The sequence below is a fragment of the Scomber scombrus genome, chromosome 23, assembly GCF_963691925.1.
Source record: "Scomber scombrus chromosome 23, fScoSco1.1, whole genome shotgun sequence".
NCBI lineage: Eukaryota > Metazoa > Chordata > Actinopteri > Scombriformes > Scombridae > Scomber > Scomber scombrus.
Window position 1 is genome coordinate 597,637 of NC_084992.1, and position 12,500 is coordinate 610,136.

At 42.5% G+C, this 12,500-nt stretch overlaps 2 protein-coding genes across 3 annotated transcripts in view; one reads left to right on the forward strand and one right to left on the reverse strand.

Annotated features, from left to right (window-relative positions):
• Nucleotides 1–12,500, forward strand: part of znhit1 (zinc finger, HIT-type containing 1) — a 98,645-nt gene that overhangs the window by 74,292 nt on the left and 11,853 nt on the right. The gene's annotated exons all lie outside the window — the stretch shown is intronic.
• The window catches only part of nfxl1 (nuclear transcription factor, X-box binding-like 1), a 22,075-nt gene continuing 21,636 nt past the window's right edge, over nucleotides 12,062–12,500 (reverse strand). The window contains exon 24 of one of the 2 annotated variants that reach the window (XM_062445157.1): nucleotides 12,062–12,500. This exon is cut by the window's right edge and continues 873 nt beyond it. The gene's annotated coding sequence lies outside the window, so the exon portion shown is untranslated. The other variant, XM_062445156.1, reaches the window with a different exon arrangement.

Sequence of the window (12,500 nt, forward strand, 5' to 3'; positions counted from 1 at the left end):
GTAGCTGTGATGGTCGGTGCTGCTAACCTCTACACCACATACAGCTACATATGGAGGTTTATTACAAAAAGATTCGGGACATTTGTATTTTTACTTTTAATACTTTCAGGAAGCTTTGTGACGGATAATTCTGAACTCTGTCACAGAGCGTTTTTATACTTTTACTAAAGTTAAAGATCTCAGTTCCTCTTCCACCACTGTGTGTGTTAACAGGACAAATGTACTGAGTTATGTCTAATGCAACAACTGCTGTATCTCACACACACACAAACACACACACACACAACACACACACACACACACACACACACACACACACAGCTGGTGTATGTAGGAAAACTCTATGAATAGTGTTGGTGATCCAGTTACCATGGTGAACCAGACAGACTGATCTATTTACATTTCATCTGTGTCACTCACACACACACACACACACACACACACACACACACACACACACACACAACACACACACTAAGCAGATGTAATGTAATAAGTTGTTTTGTTATCAGCTGTTATAACAGCAAGAAACTCAACACTGTAAATACTGAATATATAATTAATAATGTTAGTATATGACATACTGTACATGGCTCAGTAACATATGAAGGTTGGTAAGATGATGAATTCATAAATCAGTTAAACTAGATTTAAAAGCAGCATCGGGTTTGTTAAAATGTACATTTAGTATTTTATTGGTTTTTATATCATTTGAAATGACATTTGCACCATTTTTTACCAAAAGTAAGACTGAATGCTCCTGAAAATGTCAAATGGTGTAACCACAAAAGAATGATACATATTACATATTTTATCCTTCTAGAGAGAAAGAAAGGAAGAAAGGAAGGAAGAAAGAAAGAAAGAAAGAAAGAAAGAAAAAAGAAAGAGAAGAAAGAGAGAAAGATAAAGGAGGAAGAAGATAAAGAACAAGAAGTAAGAGGAGAGAGGAAGAAGAGAGGGATAGGAGGAAGAGTAAGAAAGAAAGAAAGATAGAAAGATAAAGAAGAAAGAGGGAAAAAAAGAAAGACAGAAAGAAAGAAAGATAGAGGAAGAAGAGAAAGAACAAGAAGTAGGAGGAGAGAAAGAAGAGAGGGAAAGGAGAAAGAGAAAGAATGAAGAAAGAAATAACAAAAGAAAGGAGAAAGAAAGATAAAGAACCAGAAGTAGGAGGAGAGAGGAAGAAAGAAAGGTAAATGGTAAATGGACTGTACTTATATAGCGCATTTCTAGTCTTTTCGACCACTCAAAGCGTTTTACACTACAACTCATTCACTCATTCATACACTGATGGCAGCAGCTACCTCGCAGGGTGCCAACCTGCACATCAGGAGGAAGCTACCCATTCATACACCGTTGGCACAGCAACGGGAGCAATTTGGGGTTAAGTGTCTTGCCCAAGGACACATCGACATGAAGAGGAGGAAGAAGAGAAAGAACAAGAAGTAGGAGGAGAGAAGAAGAAGAGAGGGAAAGAAACGTCAGGATGAACGTGTGTCCCTCCCACAGTGATCTTGTACTTGCACTTTTAAATGTTTTAACATGAGAGGCTCCGTGTATATAATATTAAATATGACTTTACCATAACAGGTTTATTTATAGACGGAGCATGAGTCTGCTCACTGAGCTTCAGTTAATGTCACATCACAACCTGAAGCACATCAAACTGAAACTACAGTAAAATCATTTAAAAGGTAAAATTATTATGACTATCACATATTAACACATTTCCTCTGCAGCTTTTTTTTGGAAATCATGGGATGTCTGGCGTTCACTGTTACCAACAATCATTTATTAACCATAGACTGTATATAAGTAATGGACGTAACATCTGTGACGTCAACCATTGGTTTGTGGACTGCTGCTCGGAGGCCAATAGTATCTGAGCGGCGCCATCTTGAAAATTTCAGGTGCATGCTGGGAGGAGCATGAGTCGCCCTCCTGAACCTGTGAACCAATCAACCTGTCAATCACCACGTAGCCACGCCCTAATGCATACCCTGCTTTATCGTCACATATAAAATCAGGGAGGCCAAAATGTCCCAAATGAACATCATACTGCATTGAAGAAGGCTTTAAACTAGCGATTGAGACCATAAACACATTTTGAAAACGTTTACTGAGGTTAGAAATCAAGTGAGAAGTTGGTGAATTCTCCATTGACTTGTATAGAGACGAAAGTCCTTTTGACACCATAACGGTCGCCCCCTGGTGGCCTTTTGATAGAATGCAGTTTTAAGTTACTTCCGCGTTGGCCTCATTTCAGAGGACCGAAACTCCCCGCCTGGACTGTAAACTCTCAGAGGGTTTAATGAACAGAGTGAGCCAGCATCCATGTGGGCCCCACATGGGTTAAATGTGGGTTTCAACTGGGCAAAGTTTGCAGGTCTCAGTTGGTTTCAGTAACATGAGGCCCACGTGGGCCGACTGTACGAGCCCCATAAGGGATGTAAGTGGGCATGAACAGGGCAAATTGTATGGGGCCCATGTTGTTTCAGAAACATGGGCCCCACATGTGGAAAGCCTGATTTATGGTTCTGCGTCGGAACAACGGCGTAGCTTGACGTGCACCTCCAAAAAATCCTAACTACGCGTCACAGCAACGCGGACCGCAAGGGCTGTGATTGGTCCGCTCAAAACGTCAGTTGCTTTTTCCGGTCTTTCTTCCTGCAACACCGCCATTGTTATTAATAATGAACAAAAGGTGTTTTCTGTTATTAGCGCAATGCTACATGCTACTGTGACCGGAAGATAAACAAGGATACGGATATGACTCCTCTGAAACCACACACACCCCCTAGTGGCATGGCGGTGAATTGCGAAAGGTCAACGACGGCGTCGGAACTCACCCAGATGGGCCCCACCTGAAACCCAGTCAGAACCCACTTGAAGCCCATATGGGAAAACACAGGGGGAGCCACCATGGAAACTGCAGACAAACCCAGGTGGGACCCATATTGCAGCCCAGATGTAACCCTTATGGGGCCACATGGACATGCTGGCTGGGCCAAAAGAAAGTCAAGAAAATAAGTCCATGTTTTATGTTGTCGTGGCCCGAAAATGCAAAAGCAAAGACATGAGACCTGAAAGGGTTCATAGTAAAAACGGGGGGTTACAGATATTCAGTTCACTGTTTTAAATCTTCACATTTGAGAAGATAAAACCTGCTAATATTTGTCATTCCTGTTTAAAAAATGATTAAAGAGTTAATAGTTTATAAAGCTAGATTTACATCTTCTGTTAACTGACTTCTGTTCGCAGCTTCTGGACGAATAAAGTTCTTAGATTTTAAAGGTTACGCAGCTGAAAAGCTTAGTGAACAGAGGGAGGAACAGAGGGAGGAACGGAGGGAGGAACGGAGGGAGGAACAGAGGGAGGAACGGAGGGAGGAACAGAGGGAGGAAAGAGAAGAGACACAAAGAGATCTGACAGACTTTAAAGACCATTAGCTGTTTAATGGGGAGAAGAGACACCAAACATTCTGCGGCTTTATGGTTTGTGTGTAATGAGTCGAAACAGGAAACAGCTGCAGACCAAGAAGAAGAAAAGAAGAAGAGGAGGAGGAACAAAGGAGGAGCAGCGACCGCCACAAACAGAAAGAAAGGAGAAGAAAAAACAACATGAGAAAGAAAATGACATGCTTCATTTCATCAGGTTGTAAATTTAATGGTTTTTATTGTTCCAGATGTTCCTGATGGAAGAAGAAGAGAGGAAGGGAGCTGAGGTCAGACCAGAGAACGTGAGAAAATGAATGAAAAGGAAGAGAGGAAAAAGAGAGGAAGAAGAAAAGAGTGGAAGAGGTAAAATGAAAAGAGGAAATAAAGAAGATGAAGCGAAAGGAGGAAGAGGAGATGAAGGAGAAGATAAGGTGAAGAGAAAAGAGAAGGAATAAGAAAAAAGTGTGAAGGAAGGAAAGAAGGAAGGGAGGAAAGACAGAGTGAAGAAGAGGATGAAAGGAGGAGAGAAGAGGATAAACGAATGAAGAAGAGGATGAAAGGAGAGAAGAAGAGAATGAAAGGAGGATGAAAGGAGGATAAAGGAGTGAAGAAGAGGATGAAAGGAGGAGAGAAGAGGATAAAGGAGAAGAGAAGAGGATGAAAGGAGGAGAGAAGAGGATGAAAGGAGGATAAAGGAGTGAAGAAGAGGATGAAAGGAGGATAAAGGAGTGAAGAAGAGGATGAAAGGAGAGAAGAGGATAAAGGAGAAGAGAAGAGGATGAAAGGAGGACAAAGAAGGAGGTGAAGGAGCGCCTCAGTTTTACAACCTGCGTAAATATTTGAAATTCTTTCAGTTTAAAGGTTCGAGGCGTTAAAGGGGACACCCCGTCGTCATGGTGACAGGAGGAAGCATGACACACACACACACACAATACACACACAATACACACACACATGATGTAATTAAGCCTTTGAATTAATTAGAGAATCTGACTGTGTGTCATCTCTCCTCCTACACGCTGTCCTCCTTCTGTTTATCAGCCTCCTCTCTCCTTCTCCTCTTTTTCTCCTCCTCTCTTCCTCCTCCTCCTCTTTTTCTCGTCCTCCTGTTTTTCAGCCTCCTTTCTCCTTCTCCTCTTTTTCTCCTCCTCTCTTCCTCCTCCTCCTCTTTTTCTCCTCCTCTCCTTCTCCTCCTCCCTTCCTCTCCTCTGTCCTTCTCCTCCTCTGTTCCTCCTTATCCTCCTCTTCCTCTTCTTCTCCTCCTCTCTTCTTCCTCTTCTCCTTTCTCCTCTCTCCTCCTCTCTTCTCCTCCTCTCTCCTCTCCTTTCTCCTCTTTTACTCTTCCTCTCTTCTCCTCCTCTTTTACTCCTCCTCTCTCCTCCTCCTCTTTTTCTCCTCCTCTCTTCCTCCTCCTCTCCTCCTCCTCCTCTCCTTCTCCTCCTCCTACTCCGCTTTTTCTCCTCCTCTCTTCCTCCTCCTCTCCTTCTCCTCCTCCTCCTCTCCTTCTCCTCCTCCTATTTTTCTCCTCCTCTCTTCCTCCTCTCCTCCTTTCTCCTCCCCCTCTTCTTCTCTCAGATCTAAGCTGACCTCAGATCTCTCTGGGTGCGTTTGTTTTCTCCACCCACACGATGACCTGAACCTCGTTACGTAAACGCTCAGGTCTGAACTTAATGTGACACGAGATTAACCCTCCTGTTGTCCTCGAGTCAAGGAAGGAAGGGAGGGAGGAAGGAAGGAAGGAAGGGAGGAAGGAAGGGAGGGAGGAAAGAAAGGATGGAATGGAGGAAGACGGAAGGAAAGGAGGGTGGAAGAAGGAAGGAAAGGAGGGAGGAAGGAAGGGAGGAAAGGAAAGAAGGAAGGGAGGAAGGAGGAAAGGAAAGAAGGAAGGGAGGAAGGAAAGGAAGGAAGGACAGAGGAAAGAAGGAAGGAAGGAACGGAGGAAGGAAAGGAAGGTGGAAGGAAGGAAGGAAGGATGGAGGAAAGAAGGAAGGAAGGAAGGATGGAAGGGAGGAAGAAGAAGGAAATGAGGAAGGAAGGAAGGGAGGAAGAAGGAAAGGAGGAAAGGAAGGAAGGAAGGAGGGAGGGAGGAAGGAAAGAAGGAAGGGAGGAAAGAGAGAGGAAGGAAAGAAAGAGAGAAGGAGGGAGGAAGGACAGACGGAAGGAAGGAAGGAAGGAAGGAAGAAAGGGGGATGGAGGAAGGAAAGAAGGAAGGGAGGAAAGAGAGAGGAAGGAAAGAAAGAGAAGGAGGGAGGAAAGAAGGAACAGTGAAAACAGACGGGGTCAATTTGACCCGGGAGGACGACACGAAGGTTAAGTGATAAACAGAACAGGACACATCCCAATATTACAGTAAATACTTTTATCCTGATGTTGGATCTTATATCCTTCCACTCCTCTTCACACACCGACACTGTGGGGACCGGTCCCCGTTAGGTTGTAAAGTCACCACACGGTCCTCTTAGTGATAGAAACTAGAATGTGTGTGTTATCCTATTGAAAGCTGTTCACACACTGAGGGTTTTAATGTGGGGGTCCCCGGTCCCCATAAGGTAACCACGGTAACCACTGGTGTTCGGGTTTAGACTCAGTTTAACCTTCGTCAAATTGACCCCATCTGTTTTGACTGTTACTTCTTTCCTCCCTTCCTTCCTTCTGTCCTTCCTTCCTCCCTCCCTCCTTTCCTTCCTTCTTTCCTTTCCTCCCTTCCTTCTTTTCTCTTTCTTCCCTCCTCCCTACCTTCCTCCCTTCCTCTTTCCTTCCTTCCTCCCTTCCTCTTTTCCTTTCTCCCTCCCTCCCACATTCTTTCCTCCGTCCTTCCTTCCTTTCCTTCCTTCCTTCCTTCCTTCCTTCCTTGACTCGAGGACAACAGGAGGGTTAAAGGTTGATGGGGTTCAGTCACCACAACATCGTCGAGAGCGTGTGTGTTGAAACCTGCTCATGAACTGACAATGTGGGGACCGGTCCCCTTAAGGTAACCACGGTAACACTGACGGTGAGGTTAAGACCTGGTTTTAAGGTCCTCAGAAGTGACAGAAGCAGGAATGTGTGTGTGTGGTGTTTTTTGCGTACCTGTGAGCGCCAGGACGAGCAGCAGCAGGCCGGCCAGCAGGCTCACGGTGGGAATCAGGATGTACAGGAGAAGACGAAGGTGATTGGTCGATGCCAGCTTGTGAGGACACGCCTCCCCGCCCATCCCCATCTCAGGTCCTCGACCCGGAGTCTGGAGGACACACGGAGACACACAGTTTAAATCCGCCTCACCTGGACCTTCACAAACCAGCTGTTGGAAGCAGCTTTCTGACTGTGGACGACTAACAGGAGCTGCTTCCTGACTAAAGGAGCGTTTGGGATCCTCTCGGCCCAGTTTCACCCCCCCCCCCCTCCCCTCCCTGCTCCCCCCTCGGGTTATTTATACCGGGCGGAGGAGGGTGACCCGGGTGTTTCTGTCCTCTCACAGTTTCCGTTGAACACGTCCGAGTTATTTTTGAAGCGATATGACGACGAGCCGACACTCGACACCGAACGGCAGCCGGCTCGCTCTCTCTCTCTCTGTTCCTGTTTGTCTGCTTCAGCCTCCGTTCAATCCTCCGACTGACTGACTGACTGACTGACTGACTGATTGATTGATTGATTGATTGATTGATTGATTGTCACAACCTCCTCTCCACACAATGACTCACAGACAAGACAAAAGAAGTTACTGATGGTTTTTATCCTTTTGTGAAGATGCTGCTTCTTCCTTTTATTCTATGATTTTACTTCTTTGGTTGTTTGGTGTAAAATCTTCGTCTGGTTTTTATTATTTATTGAAAATTCACACATTTATTTAAATAGAGACAAAAACATACCAACACAGATATTCTGATTTTATGTTTTCTCATCTATTTTAACTTGAAAATCTTCAAATTCAGATATTTTTACTTCATTATCACACACACAGCAACTGTTACTGACTAAATATGCAAATAATGAAAGCTTTTATTATTGATTAAATCTAAAAATATTCTCCCAACTCATCATTTAATCATTCAGTAAAAATAAAATGTAAAATAATTAGTGAAACATCTTCAAATGTTTTGTCCGACTGACAGTTTAAAACCCAAATATGTTCATCTCACTATCGTACAGGACAAAAAAAAGGACATTCATTTTCTTTTGGCTTTTTTTTTAAATTAAAGAAATATTTAAACTGATAAATCATCTATAAAAACTGCTGCCAATTAATTACTCCCCCATCAACTAATGGATTAATCAGTCAGCTGCACCGAGGTCTTATAAAACATTATGTTATCATATTTAATTACAATCATTCTTATTATTTCTAATTATTATTCTTAATATCGACACTTTGCTCTTCCTTCTTCTCTTCATATTATCATTACTGTAACTGTATATAATAAAACATTCATTGTCCGGTTTAATCACCATTTATATATATAACACTTTAATGATCGTCTCATTATTTTCTATTTAATGAATTTACAACAGAAACAGGAAACACTGCTGGTATTAACAGGAAAATAACTAAAAACCCAGTTTACGTATATAAACATTAAAATAATAACTGTTTAATAATCCAGATTAACAGCCGTCAGTGTCAGTTCATGTTTTATGAAATCAAAAGAAATGAAAGTTCTTCGATGAAACTGTTAATCCGACTTTTCTTTAAGTTTCTCTTTAATCGTCACAGAGCAGAAAAATTAAGATTTAAATATATTTTTCTAGAGGATGAAAATGTTTTAATGAATCTAAAAGCTTGTTGATTCAATATCTGTGAATCATTTTTCCATTTTAGTGTCTAATCCATTGATCACTTAGTTTATAAAGCTTTTAAAAATAAAGATAAATGCTCATCTTCAGTTCTTAGACTTAGACAAAAGCTGCAAATCATCAGAAACATCAAAACTGATTAGTGATCAAACAATGAATCGTTTCCAGCTGGAGGTTCAGATTCTTACATGTGACAATAATTAATATGTTTGGACTTTATGTTAATGAGTCTGTAAATTATTACAGATTTTTATCTTTTATGACATTTTATTCTAAAACAATAAAGTGATTGAATGAAAATGATTTTGAGTTTCATCTTCAACATCTTCACTGATTAACTTCATGTTTAATTAATTCATTATTCCACCTGACACTCAGACACCGCGCGCGGACAGAGGACAGACACAAGGAGAACGCGGCACTCACGTGAAGGACAGACCGGGACAGCGCGAGCACACACGCGGACACAAACACTCGGACACTCACCGTCACGGTTCCCGCTCCGCTGAAGGTGACACGCGGGCAGGTCTCCCGCCGCGCGGACAACATGACCTGCAGCCGCCCGCCGCTGAACGCGAGACCATCCCTCTGTCTGCTGCCGCTCGGCTACCACTACCGAGCACGAGACACGCTCGCTCCGCCCCTCGTGACTCCACCTCTCTCTTTCTCCCTCTGTCACTCTTTTTTCTCTCTCTCTCCTTCTCTTTTTTTTCACTCTCTGTCTGTCTCTGTCTTTCTACCTTTCTCTCTCTTTCTCTCTCTCTCTCTTTCACTCTCTCATTCTCTGTCTCTCTCTTTCTACCTTTCTCTCCTTCTCTCCTCTCTCTCTCTCCATCTCTCTCTCTATCTCACTCTTCCCCCTCTCTCCATGGTAACCGACACATACACGCGCACAGGTCGTCTGCACGTGCCAAGTGCATGCTGGGACATGAGCCTCGTGCTCCCACACAACTTTAAAACAGCTGTTTGATGTCTTAAAACATTATTCCTCCTCTAAACTCACTCTCAGTCCTTTAATATAAAAGTTATAATGTAAGATCATGCCAAACTAGTGTTTTATTGAGAATTTAGTGTTTTTAAGCAAGTTGAATTATTTGGTACAAAGTTTTTATGGTTACACCACTTAGACATTTTTATACATAATCCTATTTGTAGGATTATGTATAAAAATGTGTGTAAAACTTTTCAAAAGTTATCAAACGACCGGTTTCATGAGACGTGTAAACATTTGGAGCTCTCAACATGGGTTCTGGGGTCTTTGGGGGGGGGGGGGGGGGGGGGGGGGGGGCATCATTTATTTTGACTATAAATTTTAACTTTATGTAACACACTGACATAATGAGACCATGCTGATCGTGAGTTTCGTTCACTTTCTGTAATAAAAGCAAACATGTTTTGGGTCTGATGTGAAAAAGTTTGAGAACCTCGACATTAAAGTCCGTGTAAAGTAAGAATAAATATGTGTTCTGAGTTTGACATACCACAGAAAAGTGTGTTGTTAACCACCCTGCCAAATGTGAATGATTACAAAAATCACTATATATGAAATTAGGCTTCAAAGTTGTGTAAAAGTCTGCCTATTTCTCTGCTCCCAAACGCTGTGGGAGTCCGCTGAAGCCCCGCCCCCTACCAAGTGTCACCTGTCAATCAAAATCACCACCTCTACCAGAAACATGGACGCTGGGTCTGAGAGCTTTCTGCCGCTAAGTCAGACGCTAGCTCAGCTGCTAGCTAGGCGGCTAACTCAGCTGCTAGCTCGGCGGCTAACTCGGAAGTTAACTCAGTGGCTAACTCAGCTAACTGGCTACCTGTAGACTGTAGTAGTAGTAGTGTGCGCTGAATGTATTTATACGTACAGCAGCAGGGCGGGTTTATGCTAAGCCTAGCTCCACAATTCAAATCTAAATGGTTGAAATGCTTTTTACACCTTTTTTAAAAATACATTTATGACCTATTTAATGTGTTTAGAAGAAAATGTCTGAATTCACTTTACACAGTCTTTAAGGAGAGTTTGGGCAGAAGTAAAAGCCGAGCACATTGAGAGGGAAACTTGGTGAAATCTTGTTTTGTCAGTTGTAAAATATCACATCGATGTTTTTACAGCACTTTACAATAATACTCCCTTTATTAAGGATTATGAGTGAGTTATTAATAGATTGTAAACACTTAGTAAAGCATTAACCCTCCTGTTGTCCTCGAGTCAAGGAAGGAATGGAGGAAGAAAGGGAGGAAGGAAGGGAAGAAGGAAAGGAGGAAGGAAGGGCAGAGGAAAGAAGGAAGGAGGGAGGGAGGGAGGAAGGACAGAAGGATGGAAGAAAGGGGCATGGAAGAAGGAAAGAAGGAGGAAGGAAGGACAGAAGGATGGAAGAAAGGGGCATGGAGGAAGGAAAGAATGAAGGGAGGAAGGAAAGAGAAGGAGGGAAGGAAGGAAGGAAAGGAGGGAGGAAGAAGGAAGGAAGGAAAGGAAGGAGGGAAAGAAAATAAGGAAGAGAGGAAAAAAGGAAGGAAGGACAGAAGGATGGAAGAAAGGGGGATGAAGGAAGGAAGGAGCGAAAGAAAGAGAGAAGGAGAGAGGAAGGACAGACAGAAGGAAGGAAGGGAGGAAAGAAGGAACAGTTAAAACAGACGGGAGGATGACAGGAAGGTTAATTAACAGTTATAAATGAGTTATAACGTGATGTCCTACACATCAGTTTAGGGTCACTATTTGGCAAGATGAAGATCGGCTATACTCCTGCGTTTATATCCATCTGGGTTAAATAGACTGTCGGATGTTCTTTATGAGCATTAATTTATGAGTTATAGATATTTATAACTGCTAAAAGAGGAACCTTATAAAGTGTAAAACATGCCAACATTTTGTTTGTAACTCATAAATAAATAAATACAAACAACAGATAAATACAGGGATCACTATTTGGCAAGCAGCTGCTCACTGAGTTATAATAACAGCGTATTAATGATTTAGAAAGAGTTCACCACCTGATTAACAAGCAAATTATAACACAAAGACTTTATCGTGAAGTGGTACCGAATAAATAACGACGCACGATTATCACTTTAACTGGATTTTAGATTTACAGTGTTTTTCTGGAGCTCTCAGGTTCATCTCACCGTCTTCATTAGTGAGATGAAGCTGCAGAAAATGATGGTTCTTTTTTTTTTTTTTTGGTGTCAAAATCTTATTTCTTAAGTCATGACTGGATTACGGGGACCGGTCCCCACATTGTCAGTGGGCAGGTTTCTACAGGACACACACCTTCTAGTTTTGGTCACTTGTGAGGACCGTGTGGTGACGCTATGCAGACTTTGGTGTAAAGTAAGGGAGGGAGGGAGGAAGGAAGGAGGGAGGGAGGGAGGAAGGAAGGACAAAAAGATGGAAGAAAGGGGGATGGAGGAAGGAAAGAAGGAAGGGAGGAAGGAAGGAGGGAGGGAGGAAGGACAGAAGGATGGAAGAAAGGGGGATGGAGGAAGGAAAGAAGGAAGGGAGGAAGGAAGGAGGGAGGGAAAGAAAGAGAGAAGCAAGGAAGGAAAGGTGGGAGGAAGGAAAGGAGGAAGAAGAAAGGAAGGAAGGAAAATAAGGAAGAGAGGAAAAAAGGAAGGAGGGAGGAAGGAAGGACAGAAGGATGGTAGAAAGGGGGATGGAGGAAGGAAAGAAGGAAGGGAGGAAGGAAAGGAAGGAGCGAAAGAAAGAGAGGAGTAAAACCAGTAACTTTTATGATTTTATAATTCGCTGGTTTCTCTGTTGACAGTTAATTAGTGTTTTCGCTGGAGGTTTAGGTTTAGCGCCCCCTGTCTGCTCACAGCTGTAAACACATCACAGCTAATCCACATCCAACAAACCGGTAAAAACTTCAACATTCATCAATAATTCAACCAATTCTTTCTTTATTTTACTGAAGGAAAAAAAGGAAAATTAAACTGCTTGTCTTAAAGAGAAAGTTGAACGTTCAGATTAATAACGCTAGCCAGTTAGCTTAGCTTAGTTAGCTTAGCATAAAAACTAACCGGCTGCTGGTTGGTATAAATCTGAACATCAACTCTTGAACTTTTTCTTTACAGGTTTTCAGCTCATCAAACATAAAAACGTGAAGAATACTGAAGGTGAAATAGATGAGCAGGTATTTTGTGTACACATTTAACAGCGTCAGACGTAGCTGTCGTCTCAGTGTTCGTCGCTACAAGAAGTCTTTTTATTTAAAGGGACAGTGCTCAGTCAGCAGTGGGCGGGGCTACACTTTGGCTAACGTTAACACCGTTTAAACTGAGCCACATCAATCTGAAATATCCCGTTTT